This window comes from Polypterus senegalus, chromosome 8, assembly GCF_016835505.1.
Source record: "Polypterus senegalus isolate Bchr_013 chromosome 8, ASM1683550v1, whole genome shotgun sequence".
Classification (NCBI taxonomy): Eukaryota; Metazoa; Chordata; class Cladistia; order Polypteriformes; family Polypteridae; genus Polypterus; species Polypterus senegalus.
In genome coordinates this window covers 151,855,024-151,874,216 of record NC_053161.1, presented here as the reverse complement: position 1 = coordinate 151,874,216, position 19,193 = coordinate 151,855,024, and the positions used below count along the sequence as shown (strand labels likewise).

Sequence of the window (19,193 nt, the reverse complement as noted above, 5' to 3'; positions counted from 1 at the left end):
CCAGATCTCAACCCAATAGAGCATCTTTGGGATGTGGTGGAACGGGAACTTCGTGCCCTGGATGTGCATCCCACAAATCTCCATCAACTGCAAGATGCTATCCTATCAATATGGGCCAACATTTCTAAAGAATGCTTTCAGCACCTTGTTGAATCAATGCCACGTAGAATTAAGGCAGTTCTGAAGGCGAAAGGGGGTCAAACACCGTATTAGTATGGTGTTCCTAATAATCCTTTAGGTGAGTGTATATGTGTATGTACAGTATGTTTGTGTGTGTGTATGTATGTGTGTAGATATGTATATACATGTATATATGTATGTATATGTGGATGTATGTGTGTGTATATATATGTATGTGTATATATATATGTGTGTGTATATGCATATATGTACATATGTATATATATGTTTGTGTGTGTGTGTGTGTGTGTGTATATATATATGACAGCAACACTCATAACAGTGACAAAACAATTACATTGACAATCATGTTACTTTATTTTCAAAATGTTTCCTTTTCTTTTTCATTACTTCTTTAACACACTACTTGTCCGCTGCGATGCGCGGGTATTTTGCTAGTGTTACATATTTTGATGTTAATCTCGAGTTGTTACGATACTACGTCGTTATTATTATTTATGTTCAATAAAGGCTGGCTGGTTGCATCACAAGCAATTAAGGCTCCTTGGTCGGTCTGAGTGTGCATGTATGGTGAGTTTCGAATGCACAAGCACCAATGGCGAGAAAAAATAGGCCTTTTTTGCGCTGCAGCATCAGGCCCAATTTCATCTTAATCCGGCCCTGATTGTCTCACGAATATTCGCTGCTAGTAATGCATGTAACAAAGCACAGAACTTATATTTTTCAAAAAGAACAGGTCTGATTATAAGTATAATAACACTGAACATCCCCCAGTACAGTAGATGGCAGTAATGTGCCACAGACTGTAAAAACTGCTATTAAAAACTGAAGATAAGGAAGTATTAGTAAACTATCTTCGAAATAGGGAATGGACTGTGTTACAAGTGAGCTTACTGCGTGAAATCAGAAGAAAGAAGCAGAGCCCACGAAAAGAAAAGGTATGTACAGTTCTTTTACTTGATAAACGAGAGCGAGCGGGAACGAAGTGAAAATAGCAATTGTGACTGAGAGTATCGCCTTTAAATGAACAGACTGTAGCCCCTGAGCTCAGGACGTGTTGACCATTTCCCCGGCATTGTCCGATGTGACGAATGTGTTCGAGACTAGCAGCACATGTCATTAGTGTCGTGGAGTCATTGATACGAATATGTCTGACTACAGCTTTTATAGGAGCTGTTATTATTCCGATTGATTGGTAATTATTACTTTATAGTATCGTGACCTACGACGCACATCCCCATCTTACAAAGTATACGGCAAATGAGAGAATGAAGCTGTGCCTTAGGGGGACTCGTTGGAAAAGTCGTGAGAAGTTTTCATCCGCCTGGACAAATCAATATTCAGAAGTGAGGGGATGACAAGTTTCCTGTGAAGTGCCACAACGCACGGGCAAGACGTTATCGCTTTAAATATTATCAAATACTACATTATAAAAAATGTTAATGTATTAAAATATAACCAAAATGTTATAGCCAGTAAAATAGACGGGAGAGTCAGATGTTTGGAGCAGCTGATGACTGATTTGAGATTCAGGTGGAAAGCAGCTCCGCTATCTGTGCTGTGCTTAATGCTTCCCTACTAAATCAAATTGAACTTCGATGTGAAGGCTTTCGCCCCTATGATTTTATTGCTTGTAAAGACTTTGTGTGGCTTTCTCTAAAACACATTGAGAAATACATTTGCGGTATCCGCTTGTGCAGTAGCCCCGCCGACTTGCTTTTTGTGCTTCTCGTATTTAATCTGGACATTCGAGTGGATCGCTATAACATCGAGATGATCTTGCGTGTGTTACCCCAGATTTACAACGAAGCTTGCATTTCTCACTCTGTTTCCTTTCTATCCATTTTATAGCATTATTCCGTACAGTTTGCAGGATCAAAATCTATCGGAGTATCACGTCGAATTACCACAATGTTAGGTTGAACGCACTGTCGATAGCAAATATTCGAGCTGGAATAATCCTAAAAATGTAGAAATGCCGCGGCATTTGAATGATATTCAGGGGGTCGTGACGTTACCAGGCTGCGGCTAGGAGGTCATTTTCATCCACACACATTCGATTCTGACAGGCACGTTAGCAGAACCTCCATCTTGGAGCTGCAGACCTCGTCAGCTCCGCTACTGATACGTGTGTTCATCAAGCGCACAGTCTGACTGTATAGGATGAGGTTTCCATGTCAACCCTAAGTAAATTAAAATGGAACTTTTCATTTCAAGCCACACAAGTACTTTTTGTTAAAGAAAATGTTTGTTTATGTTAAAAGTGCCGGCTTTTGCAATGGTTAACCCGAAGTAATGTTCCTCTTTAACAAATGAGTTAATTAGAAAACTGTACAGGAGGTAAGAGCAGAGTATCTTTATGAAGGACATCACTAAAGAGGCCGGCGCTCGGGGCCGCTCCGGAACTTCAATTGCATATCTCGTTAGTGCTGCTCGTTACTGCATCATCTACGCAGAGTTTTAGCAAACCTTTAGCAGTGGATTAGAAGACTATAAATCCAGTAGACAGTTGTGGAACTCCAGTGTTATATGTATTTTAATTATATGCAAATGTTACTCGTGCTGCTTGTTACTTTCCACACAATTGTACCCATCCAGTATCAATGGAGTAGGAAATATGCATCTAGTAGATGAAGCCTGTTTAAGTCCTTGGCCCTCCGAGTATCCTTACATTGAGTATTGGAGTTTACTTCTCCACAGTGGCGTGGCTATAGAGTCCGTGCCTCTCGGGGCGGTGCTTCAATTTGCCGCCCTCATCATATTTGAATATGTTAACCAATTTAAATAGAAAATTTTAATGACGTATAGAGAAAAATTAAGATAAAATGTGCATATATGTATCTATTAATAGGGAAACATCAATACGTTTTCACATATACTTATTTATAAGCTTCAATTAGACAAGAATATAGTATAGACGCACTGATAAGCTCTTATTCTAATTATTAGTTTAATTTCATTACGCTGCGAAAACCAGAACCAGTGCAGTGTACAAGTGATAGGTGGGGATGTTTTCTGCGCAAAGCAAGAACAAATTTGGATGGATAACAAAATTATAAATTGTAAAATTTATAACTAGAAATTATCGGTGTAATGTTTATGTTTGTTATTGTCTCATAAATGTCAACTGCTGTGTGTGATGCCGTCCCAGAAGGACAGTCTGAAAATTATTTTTGAAGCATTTCTGGATACAAATCAGAGAATTCTACTTTTTTTTCATTCGCGAGTGATATCTTTTTCGAATCTTGCTGCTTACACACAAGTTGTACTGAGCAATTTGGCCAATAAAGCCGCCCCCAAAAATGTGCCGCCCGGGCGGACCACCCTCTCCACCCGCTCCTAAATACACCACTGCTTCTCCCCATAGCTTTCTATTAAGTGTCTGATGTTCTCACTTTCAGTGTTTTATATTACGCTTCTGATGTTGTTACTCACTGTGCTCTGAGTTTGCACAGTATTCAGACCACTTTACTTTCTGTACACTTCATTGTTTAATAGATTTAATTTAAAACGGATATATTTGCCATTTTTTTCCATCAATCTGAATAGCCCAAAATGACAAAAGTAATTTGCTAATTTATTAAAAATCAAAATGTGAAACCACTCATTTATTTTTTGATGTGCCAAATGTGTTTCTCTTTAATTTAATTTAACGTTTTTATAATTTTTTTGTCTCTGTATTTTTAAGTAAAAACGTTGCACTCCCTGTCATCTTTTTGTTACGTCTTAAGTTACAGTTTTCAGTATCTTTTCATTAAACTGTCACATTTGAAAAACAGAAGAGGAGGATTTTTATTTTTATACTGTATTGAGGATTTGTTCTGTTCTGTGTATCGTATTGTATTGTATTGACCCCCTTCTTTTTGACACCCACTGCACGCCCAACCTACCTGGAAAGGGGTCTCTCTTTGAACTGCCATTCCCGAGGTTTCTTCCATTTTTATTTTCCTAATAGCGTTTTTTTTTTTTTATGGAGTTTTTCCTTGTCTTCTTAGAGAGTTAAGGCTGGGAGGCTGTCAAGAGGCACGGCCTGTTAAAGCCCATTGCGGCACTTCTTGTGTGATTTTGGGCTATACAAAAATAAATTGTATTGTATTGAGGAAGTTGTAACACAGATATGAAAGTGTGAAGTTTGTTGTTTTGCTATTTTTGTGTGTTGAATTTTGGATTTTTTCAGCAGAGCTACACTTTCATGTGAACTTCTTGGCAGTTATTGACAAAAATGTAGCTGCGTTTTCCCAAAATTACCAAAGTTCTGCGGCTCTAACATAAAAAATGGGATTCAACAAAAGCCTGACATGTCGAAATGATTCAAAAGACAAAATATTTTGTTTTTAAAAGTTTTTGTTAGGGTGGCGCAGTGGATAGGAGACCCGGGTTCACTCCTGTGTGGAGTTTGCATGTTCTCCCCGTGTCTGTGTGGGTTTCCTCCGGGTGCTCCGGTTTCCTCCCACAGTTCAAAGACATGCAGGTTAGGTGGATCCTAAATTGTCCCTAGTGTATGCGTGGTGTGTGTGTGTGCCCTGCGGTGGGCTGGCGCCCTGCCCAGGGTTTGTTTCCTGCCTTGCACCCTGTGCTGGCTGGGATTGGCTCCAGCAGACCCCCGTAACCCTGTAGTTAGGATATAGCAGGTTGGGTAATGGATGGAAAGGTTGGAAGTTTTACTTAAAATTCAAAGACAAACAGGTTACACAAAAAGAAATATTAAAATAGCAAAAATTAGAACAGTTGTTATTTAAGAGAAGTTCTGTTCAAAGCTTAAATCTTGTTTCATTTCTAATCGTTACAAAGTCACTTCTAACCGTTTCTGAACCATTTATGAACGATCAGAAAACTGTATGCCTGTCCCATTTCTAGCTGAAAATGGGTATCTAGTTGCAGTCCCAGCACAACTCAGCAGAAATCAGAAGCCATCAGAGGAGCCCCTCACAGTTCGGTCGAATGTCTGTTAGTTTTTGTCATTTGTGTTAATGACATTAATTCTGGTAAAGTTAGTAAACTCGTGAAATTTGCAGATGACACTAAAATTGCAGCTTTGGTGGACACTGAGGAGGCAGCAAAACAATTAAGAAAGACCTCAACAAGCTTAAGAACTGGGTGAACGCTTGGAAAATGCAACTTAATGTAGAAAAGTGCCAAGTGCTACGTGTAGGCAACAGGAACATCAACTATAAATACAAGATGGGAGACACTGGCATGCAAGAAGTAACCTGTGAAAAGGATTTAGAGGTTTATGTTGACACAATTCATAGCGGCATGGTGTCGCAGTGGGTAGCGCTGCTGCCTCGCAGTTAGGAGACCCAGGTTCACTTCCCCAGTCCTCCCTGCATGCGTGGAGTTTGCATGTTCTCCCCGTGTCTACATGGGTTTCCTCCCACAATCCAAAGACATGCAGGTTAGGTGCATTGGCGATCCTAAATTGTCCCTAGTGTGTGCTTGGTGTGTGTGCCCTGCAGTGGGCTGGCGCCCTGCCCGGGGTTTGTTTCCTGCCTTGCGGCCTGTGTTGGCTGGGATTGGCTCCAGCAGACCCCCTTGACCCTCTAGTTAGGATATAGCGGGTTGGGCAATGACTGACTGACTGACAAATGTTAGAGCTCTCTTACGGAGAATACAAATACGTCCGCGGACGGATAACAAACAAAAACAAAGAGAAGGTCGATTGTTATGGAGCAGACCAGACGCTTTTACTTGTTCCTAAGACACGATGCAAACTCCGAGGTGATCGGGCTTTTTCAGTTGCGCCTCCAAAACTCTGGAACAGGTAGGCTCCTTCACTTGCTATCTTTAAATCGTATTTAAAAACGCACTTGTACTCCCTGGCCTTTGACCCACTGTGACATGTTGACTATCTGTGTACTTTTTATTATGAATTTCTTCAGCTCTTATGGATTTCGGTTTCTTTTACCCTTTGGTTATTGTGTGTCTGATATGTTGGGTTTTTTATAGTACAGCACTTTGGTCAGCCTTGATGTTGTTTTAAAAGTGCTTTATAAATAAATAAACAAGCCAAACAGGTCAATACCAAGTCATTATCAGCAAGGCCCGTCTTCTAATTAGGAAACTAGCTGGAATTAAAACCTGCAGCCACTGCGGACCTCCAGGACCGTGACCGAGGACCCCTGACATGAAGGGTGTCTGTTATCAAATATGGTGTAATGATTGGCGTCCCTGAAGTGTTGGTTACGTCTTTACGACAAATGGTTTACGGCGATCACACTGCAGTCTGCAAAGAAACTTAAACAACAAAAAAAGGAAATTGCTGAAAGGATAAATTATCCTGGCGCTGAATGTTTATTTCATGACCGTTTAAGTTAAGACAAAGCAAAACAAGTCAAAATAATTACAACGACCCTCAAAAAATGAAAACTCTCATAAAGTGCCATGCTATACATATGCTTGGCAAGCTTTGGCTGGGAGTGGAAATTAGGAATAAAGAAATGCAAAGCTATTCAGCACAACAACTGACAACGTATCGTAAGTAACACACCAAGCCAGGGGTCCTCATGTTTAGTCCTAAGGGGGTCACAGTGGCTGCCAGCCTATCCATCTTAATTACAAGCCAATTCTTCCTTAAGCAACGTTATTTTGTGCTTCATTTTGGTTGGCTTGATTGTAAAGATTCCCAACCTTTCTTGCTTCTTTTCATCTTAATCCGCTCCATTCTCTATTCCTAACTGCTCCTTGTGTTCTTAACCAGCTGCTTATCAGAGGCAAATGACAAAGGAGCCACCTGCTCTCCATCTCACACACCCCTCTGTGTGTTCATCATCTGTTTAAATAAAGTAATTGGAAAGAAATGGAATATAAAAAGTGAAGAACTGACGATTACTAATCTGAGCCTCAAATCATTTGGATGCGTGAATTTTAAAATATTTCTCTATTTCTATAATTAAGTGTCTCATTCCAGCTTTGATTTTTGACCGTGTGTTGCCAAGTCCTCAGCATTTACAAGCCTTGATAAATTATGGCAGTAGCAGAAAGAAAAAACATTTTGTCCTCGGGGGTCCGTTTATCAGTAACTTACAAGGACGGTGAAGTTGCACACATCTGCCATTCTGTGTGTGTTTAAAAAGCTATTCAGTCATTGTAATTCAGTCATTACCTTTTCGATATTAATAATGGCTACTCCTTTATGAGTGGTACCACTACAATTTAGGGCCAGTTTCAAAGCTAGCGAAGACAAGTATCAGCTACCTTTCAACAATAGAATTATTGTTAGAACAGAAATGGTGAAACATGATTTAAGCATCTCATGGCCCATTAAACATCATAGTTTGTCGGTGCAGTTCAGAATGCAGTTGGACAAGGACTTCAGTGAATATACTGGTGAACAATATTATTGGGACCCTTGTATTTCAGTTATATCTTGTGTAATATCTTCAAAAACAATTAGAAATGTACTGACTTTTGACACCCTATTAAAATACACTGATGATTAAAAGTTACACAACGAAAAACAAATCTGTTTAACTTGTATGTACAATATGTTTCCCAGAAAATAATAAAAAATGTAACATCAGTATTAAAGACCCCCTTTCCCTAAGACTGGTAATGATGACAGCCCCCCACTGTTTCTGTAGCCATCTAGAAGCTTCTTGCTCCTCTCTGCTGATCATTCCTGCCACTCCTCTGCTGCTCTTAAATGCTCGCAGGGTTCCCTTCACCAATGGCAGACTTCCGCTCATCCCAGAGGTTTTTATTTGGACTGAGATCAAAACTCCTTGCTGACCAGATTATTTATTTCCTTTTAAACCAGTTCTTTGTGTTGTTCTGCTGTATTTTATGCCACCCTAATCACCCTGTCTCACCTCTTTGCCACTAAATAGTTAATGTGTGTTGAGTGTCCTGGTGCACAAATGGCCGCCGTCACATCTTCCAGGTGGATGCTTCACAATTGTGGTGGTTGAAGTTGCTCCCTACTGTCTAGGTAAAGGTGTTAGATAAGCACTTGTAATCGTAACCACAAGGGGGCACAGGAGAGCCCCAAACCACAGACACAGTAAAGCACCACACCTTATTAGGAATCAATTAAAGGCTTTTAATTCTCTCCAGGCACTTCATCCCAATCTTCTCTACAGTCATCAGCCCCAAAAATACAATAAATGAATAATAAGTACAATTCTGGTGGTTTGTCATGTGGTAGGTGCGGCAACACACTATCAGTGCAGGCTCTCTGTCATCCAGTTGAGTGTTGCTGCCTCCCAACTGTGACTCATCCATGTGTGGCAGCGGGCTCCCTTTTATTTATTTTTTTATTTTTATTTTTTATTAATTTTATTACAATCAATACATAGCAATCAAGTTTTACAAAAAAAGAATTATGTTAAGAACAGATCGATCCCCACCCTTGAGAGAGAGAGCAAGCCAAAGCGTGTAAAATTTAAGGCTTGTAAAATACCTAAATCAACAAATTCCCTGTGCTTTATAAACTTATTTTAAAATATTACTGATTAGATCCTGCCATGTTTTGATAAAAGTCTGCACAGATCCTCTAACTGAGTATTTGATTTTTCCAATTTTAAATAATATAACACATCAGTTTCCCACTGACTTAAAGAGGAGAGTGTGGGTTCTTCCAGTTTATCAGAATAAGTCTGCGTGCCAACAGTGCAGTGAATGCAATCACAATTTGTTTGTCCTTCTCCACTTTAAGCCCTTCTGGAAGAACCCCAAACACAGCTGTTAATGGGTTAGGAGGGATTGTGAGTCCAAGGCTGTCTGAGAGGTAATTAAAAATTTTTGTCCAGAATAATGTTAATTTGGTGCAGGCCCAGAACATGTGACCCAGTGAGGCTGGGGCTTGGTTGCAACGTTCGCAGGTTGGATCATGCCCTGGAAACATTTTGGAGAGTTTTAGTCGAGACAGATGTGCTCGATATATAATTTTGAGTTGTATAATTGTATGCTTTGCGTATATGGAGCTTGAGTGAATTCTCTGCATTGCTACTTTCCACTCCTTTTCTGATATATTAATTGAGAGCTCATTTTCCCAGTGTCCTCTTGGATCTTTGAAAGGAAGGGATTGTAAAATGATTTTATATATTGTAGAGATGGAGTCTAACTCCTTGAAATTGAGCAATATTTTTCCAGCGTGGATGAGGGTGCAAGATGAGGAAAATCTGGAAGGTTCTGTTTAACAAAGTTCCTGATTTGAAGATAGTGAAAGAAATTTGTAGCTGGAATGTTAAATTTGGAATGTAATTGTTCATAGGATGCAAAGACGTTGTCTATATAAAGATCTCTAAGCAAGTTAATTCCAAATTTTTCCAGATATTAAAACTGCATATGTTTGTGAGGGTTGAAAGAGGTGGTTCTCTTGCAGGGTGCCACAGAAGAAGCTTCTCCGTCTTAAAATGCTTTCTACATTGGTTCCAGATTCTAAGTGAGTGGAGCACAATTGGGTTATTAGTGTATTGCCGATAGCGTGTGTTTATTGGAGCACAGAGCAAGGAATACAAAGAAGTACTGCAGGATTTTACTTCTATTGCGGTCCATGCCTGTGTATGTTCTTCTATTTGTGTCCAGGTTCTTATCGCCTGTATATTTGCCCAGTAATAAAACTGGAAGTTAGGTAGAGCCATGCCGCCTTCTGCCTTTTGTCTTTGTAGGGTCGCTCTTTTGATGCGTGGATGTTTAGAATTCCAAATAAATGAGGTTATTGTTGAATCTAATTGCTTAAAGAATGATTTATTAATGTATATTGGTATGTTTTGAAATAAAAAGGAGCTTAGGAAGAATATTCATCTTAACAGTGTTAATTCTTCCAGCTAGTGTGAGATGAAGGGTTGACCATCTATGCAAGTCTTGTTTAATTTTTTCCATGCAGACGACAAATTTTGTTGATAAAGAGCTTTATGTTTACTTGTGATGTTTACCCAGGTATTTAAACTGTTCTGCAATGATAAAAGGAAGGGTGTCTAATCTAATATTATATGCTTGAGAATTCACGGAAAGAGTACACTTTTATTCAGATTAATTCTGAGACCAGAGAGCTTTTGAAATTCTGTGAGTGCTGCTAAGACTGCAGGCACAGAATTTTCTGGGTCCGATATATACAGTACCATGTCATCTGCATATAATGAGATTTTCTGTTCCAGTCCTTCTCTGCTAATCCCCTTTATCTGATCAGTATTTCGACAATGTATTGCCAGTGGTTCAATGGCAATTGCAAACAGCAGTGGTGACAAAGGGCATCCTTGTCTTGTGCCACGTTCTAGTTTAAAGTAGTCTGAGCAAATGTTATTGATGCAAACTGAAGCTTCTGGGTTAGTATACAGTAATTTAATCCATGCACAAATGTTCGGGCCAAACCCAAACTTCTCCAAAATAGTAAAAGGTATTTCCATTCAATCATGTCGAATGCTTTTCTGCATCCAATGATAATAATATTTCTGGGGTGTTTGATTTAGTTGGTGAGTATATTACATTAAACAGGCGTCGAAGATTTGAAGATAAGTGTCGGCCCCTAATAAATCCAGTTTGGTCTTGTGATATTACGAGGGGAGCACTTTCTCCATCCTTCTAGCTATGATTTTAGAGAGTATTTTAACGTCGTTATTCAGAAGTGAAATTGGTCTGTATGATGCACATTGTAATAAGTCCTTATTTTGTTTTGGAAAGACAGTGATTAGTGCTTGGCGAAAGGTTTGTGGAAGAGATTGGTTATCTCTGGCTTCTGTAAATGTTGCTAATAGGAGGGAGCTAGCTGAGCGGAGAATTTCTTGTAAAACTCTGCAGGGTAGCCATCAGGGCCTGCTGCTTTTCCACCTTGGAGTGACTTTATAGCATCCAGTAATTCTGATAATGACAGAGGTTTATCGAGTTCCTCCACACTAAAAGCGTCAATTTGTGGTATCTGTAATGTATCCAGAAATGCATTAGATTGTATATTGTCTTCTTTAAACTCAGTAGTATATAGGGATTTATAGTAGTCTCTAAAAGTGTACATTATATTTTTGTGTTCATGATTTTATCTCCGTTAGTGTTAGTAATTACGAGATTGCGTTGCGTACATCTTGCTTGTGAATTTGTTGCGCTAAAAGCTTATTAGCTTTCTCTCCATGTTCATAATAATGATGTCTGGATTTGTAAATTAGTTGTTCAGTTTCTTTAGTTGTCAAGAGGTTTAATTCTGAATGTAGAGCCTGCCTCCTCTTATGTAGAGTCTCGCTTGGTAGTCTGGCATGTTCTTCATCTATTTTAGTAATTTCGCTTTTTATCTCTGCTACTTTCTTACGGATTTATTTCTGTGGGAAAGATATGAGATAATCTGTCCTCTTAAGAAGGCCTTAAGAGTTTCCCAGAGTATTCCTGCAGAGATCTCAGGGGATGTATTTGTCTCTAGAAAGAATTCAATTTGTTTGGATATAAATTCAGTACAATTCTCGTCAGCTAATAGAAGCGGTTGATGCGCCATCTGCGGGGTGAGTGTATGGGGCTTAGTAATTTCAGCTCCAAGATCATCGGAGCATGGTCTGAAATAACAATAGCATCGTATTTACAAGATTTAATCTTAGGCAAGAAGTTATTATCTATAAAGAAGTAATCAATCCTTGAGTAGCAATGATGTACTGGTGAGTAGAAAGAATATGTTCTTGAATTTGGGTTTAAGAACCTCCAGGGATCTGATAAGTTGTGATCAGTTATAAACTTTGTAATTATCTTTGCGGTGTTAGTTGCCGTTCCCCTGTGGAGGAAGTCTTATCTAAAAGTGGATTTAGAACACAATTAAAGTCCCCAGCCATTATAAGTTTATGAGTGTTCAGATTGGGAATGGATGCAAATAAATTTTGTATAAATTCCTTATCATCAACATTAGGTGCATAAACATTTATCAAAATCATTTTACAGTTAGATAAGTCTCCCATGACCATCACATATCTCCCTTCAGGATCCAATACTACATCTGATGCTACAAATGGTACTGTTCTATGTATGAGAATTCCCACCCCTCTAGTTTTCTTTGTAAAACTAGAATGGAACATTTGGCCAGTCCAGTCTTTTGCAGCGGAACTGATCCTTACTTAGTAAGTGGGTTTCCTGTAAAAATACTATTTTAGCATTTAGACTTGTTAGGTGAGAAAGTACTTTCTTTCTCTTTAATTCATGATTCAGGCCTTTAACATTCCAGCTTACGAAGTTAACTGTCCCATCATGGAGACACTGATTCTGAGTTTTTGATGTCATTTTATAGTCTTAACTGGAAGTGAAATAGTTTAGGTCTTAATTTCCTATTTCCCCAAGAGTTGTTGCCATGCAGCTTATTATTATGCTCACTTTTATGTCGGACCCAGGGGTGTTTCCGGTATTATGTTATATCCTCTGGGAAACACTTCTGAGTCATATGAAAAGTAGGGAGGACTTCCTGTGACAGCGCCCTCTAGTGATATTTAGGGACCCTGACCGGGCTGCACTCCCATACTCTGAATCCCAAGCATCCCTGCGGGTGTCCCAATTGGGCTCCCATATGAGGACCACTGCCACCTAGCATCCAGGGAATGGAACAACTCTTGATTCCCAGCTGTTGCTGGTCTGTCCATTATTTTCTGCCGGCTGGACACAGTTTTCTCTGGTCCTTTGGCCAGTATAGTTTCATCACTCTGACCCCCCGTCTGGGTAATGTGTATTTCCCCATCTCACCCGGGATGCCTGTTCTAACCTCCTACACACTGTTTGCTGCAAATGTAATGTATTATTACCTGTAATTATATTTTAGATTAGCTGTTCCCCATGGCTTCACCTGCATAATAGTGAAATAGGACAGTGAGGAGGCTCCGGCCCGGCTCCCCACTCCTGACATCATGCTTCCTCCTCCCCTGTCTCAGATTAGCGCGAATATATGACTCCTGCAAGCGAACTATGATTCTTAGTGCAATGTAAGAAGTCATAAAATCAATCAGAATGTTCAAGCAAATTCTAGAAAAAAACCCAGTCTAAATTCATTAAGTAGTTCTCTTGTGAAAAGCAGACAGACAGACAGACAGACATTGGATTTTATATATACTGTACAGAGATAGGGCTACTGACTACAGCTGATATGCAAGCCTCGGCTTCTTGGTAATTTACACCTGAAATTAACATTTACTTCATTTTTAGATTATATCTGTGTATGATTTGGCCAGATAACATTAATACCTGGCATTAAGATACGCCTCCAGTGTCTGCACTGTGTCCAGATAGAAGACAGGTAGAGAGGACTCCCCAAATGTGCACAGCACTCATTATGTGAGGTCTGGTAGTCTCTTACATTTTTTAGTATGTCACTGCAGCTACTCATTTGCATTGAGGCTGTAAACCATCTGCTGGTAATGACCCAGCACAAAAAATGAAAAGAAGGTAACACACCACCCTGCCATAGAGAAATGTAGTGTTTCTGCATTAAACCAAAGCTATGGCCGACTCATGAAGGAGCATTGTAGCTAGACATCACACATGCATTACACTTCACAAATGTACTAATTATGAAGGGAATTAGTACAGTGGATCGAGACTGTGATTTTAAAATGAGTTCATCAAGAACACGGGGACACAGTTGGAAAGTTGTTAAGGGAAATTTTACACAAACATTGGGAAGTTCATCTTTACACAGAGAACCATAGACACTTGGAATAAGCTGCCTAGTAGTGTGGTAGACAGTACGACTTTAGGGACTTTCAAAACATGACTTGATATTATTTTAGAAGATTTATGTGGACAGGACTGCAGAGCTTTGTTGGGCTGAATGACCTTTATTCCAGCTGTTAAAACAAATCTGTATTCTGACCACGTAGGTCACCATTGTGAAGATCTCAAGAAATACATAGCAATAAAATATTTAACGTGTAGGGGGCTTAATACATGTTCAAGGCATCATGCCTGCCCCGTAGTCATAACTGGCAGTAGAGAGTTGTAAGAGCTGCTATTTGTTCCCGTGGTGTAGTGTGGCATTTGTAAATTTCTGAGTCCACCATTTCATTTAAAGGGAATGAATTAAGTTCCATAGATGTTGCTGGAACAATCTAATCTGCCCCATCTTATTAGAATACCAGATGTATTGCTAGCAACACTTACACTTTAAATTAATGCATTTGGTTTGAAAAGGTGAAACTTGTGTCTAGTAGCTTCTTATGGTTCACCTCTGAATACCTTCTACCCTGATCTCTCTACAGCACAAGAAACCGAGCTGCCATTTCCAGGTACACAAATTTAAGGAATGGAGGAGAAGACACCTACAAGTGAAGGGGGGATTACTGAAGAGTGGAGTAAAGAGGAGAAATGGCCAGGTAAGTTGTTCACCAGTCCCAGTGTGGACATTAAGCAAGATGACTGTGAATGGGAAACTGCATACCATCAGCAGCAGAGATCCATTGTTAAAGAGGAAGATTGTGAATGGGAGATTACAAGCATTGAAAAAGAGACTGACACACAAAACAATGAAATTATTAGCAGTGTCAAGAAAGAAGACCTTAAGTCTGAGCAGGACTCACAGTATATCTGTGCAAATGAAGAGGTGACTGCATTGAGCTCTACTCCAAATAGTAACAGCCCTTTACAGGATCATTTGAGCCAATCAAAGTCAGAATCTGACGGAATGAAAAAGGAGGATGATTGTGAATTAGAGATTACAGGCACTAAAAAAGAGACTGACACACAAAACAATGAAATTATTAGCAGTGTCAAGAAAGAAGACCTTAAATTTGAGCAGGACTCGCAATACATCTGTTCAAATGAAGAGGTGACTGCATTGAGCTCTACTCCAAAGAGGAGCTGCCCCTTAGAGGATCATTTGAGCCAACTGAAGTCAGAATTATTAGAATCTAATGAGATGAAAAAGGAGGAAGCGTCAAGTTCTGAAGAAAGTAGGTGTTTATTATTATTATTATTATGATTATTATTATTATATTTTTAAGTATTGAATGCTAGAATAATTTAGGTTTTTTTTTCTTTCTCCTAAAGGGTGCATTGTTCTGAACCTGGAAGTAACATAGATTGGTTGTGATGAAATCTTAGTCATTGTTTAAGTACTTAATTGCCAAAAAAATGAATTAACTTGAACGTAGCAACCAGAAAATGAAGTGAAAACTGGACAAAGAGCTCTGTCACTAATGTCTTGTTTGAAATGCCTTTTAGCTTCATCTGTACTAATAACAGAAGGAGAGAGAGAGAGCCTGCAGGCAGCCATGATGGGTGGGGAGTAGGGGGTGGACACACCAGAGGGGAACACAGAGAGAACTGAGGTTAAGAATACTGAGAAAATTCAGAAAACAAACAGACTTCTTAGAGAATCGGTCATCAGTGCAAAACGCACACATTATAAAGTTAAAAAAACAAAAAAAAAAGTTTTAAGAAGGTTCAAATGTCAGCTGTAGCTTTAACCCCTAACTAACACACTTTTCTAATCGGTGCCTACTTTTGTATATCAAGAAAAAATCTAAATGTAGATAAGATACTTGTAAATTTGTAATAAAATAGACTATTAAATAGCATTACAACCTAAAGAAGGCACATCACCATTATGAAGATTCCTTACATTGTCTTCAGGTCTTTGTGGAATCTACAAATTGGGCAGCTGTGCACATCCAGGTTTTCTCCGACCATTAGAGATGCATTAACTGCAGCCAAGAACACGCATTATGGCAGAATAAAGGATAGTAGTCATGGTAACCTGAGGGTTATTTTTCTCTGTGGTTGATGAGCTACTTCAGCCTGCATCTGCCCAGTTTACCTCCTCTACTGAAGTCTGTGAAAAATACCTAGACTTTTTTTTGTAATAAAATGAATAATCTAAATAATTGAACTAACACAAATCCATTATCCATTTATATTTTTCCCCGTCTTCCCACTCCATCCACTACTTTTCTAAATTTTCACCAGTCACATCTGCATTTGTTAATGACCTGCTTTGTAAGATGAGGTCGACTACCTGTGTACTGGACCCCATCCCTACCACACTACTTAAGTTCTGCCTTCATGCTGTAATCACGACTGTTATGACAATAATTAACACATCCAATGACACCGGCTCTGTGCCAGCCACTTTAAAAATCCCTTCTGTAACCCCACTGTTAAAAAGTCAGGTTTTGATGGTGACAGTCTTAACAATTTTCTTATGTACTGTTTCTGTTAAAAGTTCTTGAACGTGTTGTAGCCTCCCAAATCACCAATTACTTAACTTCTGATAAATTGATGAACTCTTTCAGTCTCTTTTCAGGGCGTAGCACAGCTGTGAAACTGCTCTGCTTCAGGTAACTAATGATTTGCTTATGGCAGCAGACGCTGGACAAACCAGCATATTAATTCTGTTAGACCTTAGTGCAGCATTTGACACTGTCATACATGACATTCTACTGTCCAGAATGGAGAACATGCTGGGTATCTCTGGCACTGCCCTCCAGTGGTTCAAGTCCTATCTGACTGATAATTTTGATTTTATGTACTGATTACTGTTTGACGTTTAAATTAATTTTCTAAACTACTAAACATTATCTGACCGGTACTGCGATTTATATAGTCCTATAATATACCGTATTACATCATCAAGTTGTTTTAGTTGTCAGTAGACAACGTTGCAGCGAAAAATTTGGTCCAAACTGCCTTTTGCTGATTTCTGTTTCGATAACACTACATTTTGGTTAGCATATACATTATTTCAATTTATTTTATCTCATATCAAATACTTAAATTCTTCGGTACTAATAATTAGTTTAGATTATGTATTATGCATTTTATTGTTCTCTGGTCATCAGCGTGAGTGATAATTAGTGGTTTTCAGCTGCAATTATTGTTATGATGAAATAAAGTTATAAAGCACAGGATAGGAATTTTTTCATATTAGCACGGAACATTTATAGTTTATCATTAAGTTAATGGAACCTTACAATCATGTGAGGTTTTCATTATAACCTTGGTTATTATTTATTTCAATGTAAATGAGCAGCTACTACCCTACAAGTATTTAGCAGCAGCGTGTCTACGAACTTGTGGATTTGCCTGTGAATATTTAGCGGCAGCGTCTCTATGAACTTGTGGATTTGCCTGTAAGTATTTAGTGACAGCGTGTCTATTAACTTGTGAATTTTTCTGCAAGTATTTGGCGGCAGTGTCACGAAGTTGTTTTCGGCAGCTGCATCAGAAAATGTACCACGACGTCTGACACGCCTCCTTTTTACTGTTTTCTCACAGCTTGGATTGCTGCTGACGGACGGCCTTATATAGGCAGGCAGTCAATTACGCGGGAGGCGTGGGGATGGGGGACGCAACTCCGCCTCCCATTGTGACCGAGCTGCAGGCTATGGACGTATGTATGTACATAAGTAGGATTCAGTTATGACCGTTACGTGTAGAATTTCGAAATGATGCCTGCTTATCTTTTGTAAGTAAGCTGTAAGGAATGAGCCTGACAAATTTCAGCCTTCTACCTACACGGGAAGTTGGAGAATTAGTGATGAGTGAGTGAGTGAGTGAGTGAGTGAGTGAGTCAGTCAGTGAGGGCTTTGCCTTTTATTAGTATAGAAAAGCACACTTGTCTCATTACAGTGAATGTGAAGTCCAGATAACGTTTCCAAATAATGACGTTTTCATGTATGTGTGTGTTTCACATTCATGCAGTTATCTCTCTATGCATAAAATCCAATGTCTGTCTGTGCATCTGTCCAATTTTCATGAGAGAACTACTGAACAGATTTAGAGCAGGTTTTTTTCTATAATTTGCTTGAACATTCCACGTGATTTTGTGACTTCTGTCATCGCGCTAAGAATCATAATTCGCTTGCAGGACAGAGGCTGCGGGCTGAGGGGAGGGGGAAGTGTGACGTCAAGATCGGGGAGTTGGTCTACCTCTGTGTTTTGGAGTGTTGTTTCCCTCCGCTTAGCTAGCGATACCTGTTTGTTTATTGATTTTTAATGTTTGAACTGTATCACTACTATGCGGGACGCCGGGCAGTGCCCTCCTCACTTACACGCTAGACTCGCAATACCTCTGGCCACGTTTTGGAATGTATTTTGCCTCCACTTAGCTAGCGATACCTTTTTGTTTACCCATCCATCTATCCGTCCATTATCCAACCCTCTATATCCTAACTATAGGGTCACGGGGGTCTGCTGGAGCTAATCCCAGCCAACACAGGGCGCAAGGCAGGAAACAAACCCCAGGTAGTGCGCCAGCCCACCGCAGCTTTTTGTTTATTGATTTTTAAAATTAGTTTTGTTGCGCCACAGGGAACAGCTAGTAATTTATATAATAAATACATGTCTTTTGCGTAACAGTGTGTAGGTTTGTTTGTTGCAAATTGTTAATGCTGAGCAATAATTTATGTCTGTGTTGCTGGTTAAATTTGCTAAAGATTGATTGTCAAAAAAGCAAAAACTCACATTCAAACAGTTATTTGATATAATAAACATATACATAATTGCTTTGTGTCGGCAAGACTTAACATTTCTTGTTTCATTGTAAATTTACAAGGATCGTTGTAGACATGGAACACACGTGTAGTGTATGTATTTTAAATAATGATGAATCATTACTTGTATATCTCCTTATTAGTCTTTGCCATATAAAATCTTCAACAAAGACTTGATGTTAAGTGAGAGGATATGAGCTGCCATTGATAAACAGAGGGTCTAAGTGGCAGGAGGGGTACACGGCTGGCTGAAAGGGGAATCAGTCAGTGCAGGTTCAGCGCTGCTAACTGACACATTTGCAAAACAAAGGCAGTAATCAGTAGGCAGTTGCTGCGCCGTTAAGGACATAAGGTTTTCCTCGTGTGTGTGTTTGGGGAAAGTAGGCATTTCAGGGAGAATGAAAATTTTCTCCGTCTTTGGAAATTCTAGTGTTAAACCACCTAAATGCCATCTTTTCAGCTCAGAGGTGTTAACAAGTTTTATGAAGCTGTGGTGCTTTATTGAAAAGTAAAACATTTTTTAAATATCACATTTTTTTTACATCTGGTTCACATTTTGAACACTGCCATGTCTTTTGTGTATGGCCTTTTTTTAAAAATAATTTGATTAGCAAACCAGAGATCACTGTGCTTGAATGCAGATAATAAGGCAGAGTTAGTAATTGGCTAAAACAT

General features: G+C 39.2%; 1 protein-coding gene across 1 annotated transcript in view; it reads left to right on the top strand.

The window, feature by feature from the left end:
- Positions 1 to 995: 995 nt before the first annotated feature.
- The window catches only part of LOC120534395 (gastrula zinc finger protein XlCGF52.1-like), a 38,941-nt gene continuing 20,743 nt past the window's right edge, over positions 996 to 19,193 (top strand). Inside the window, exons 1-2 of the mRNA XM_039761946.1 lie at positions 996 to 1,079; positions 14,289 to 14,978. The gene's annotated coding sequence lies outside the window, so the exon portion shown is untranslated. The remainder of the gene's footprint in view (positions 1,080 to 14,288; positions 14,979 to 19,193) is intronic.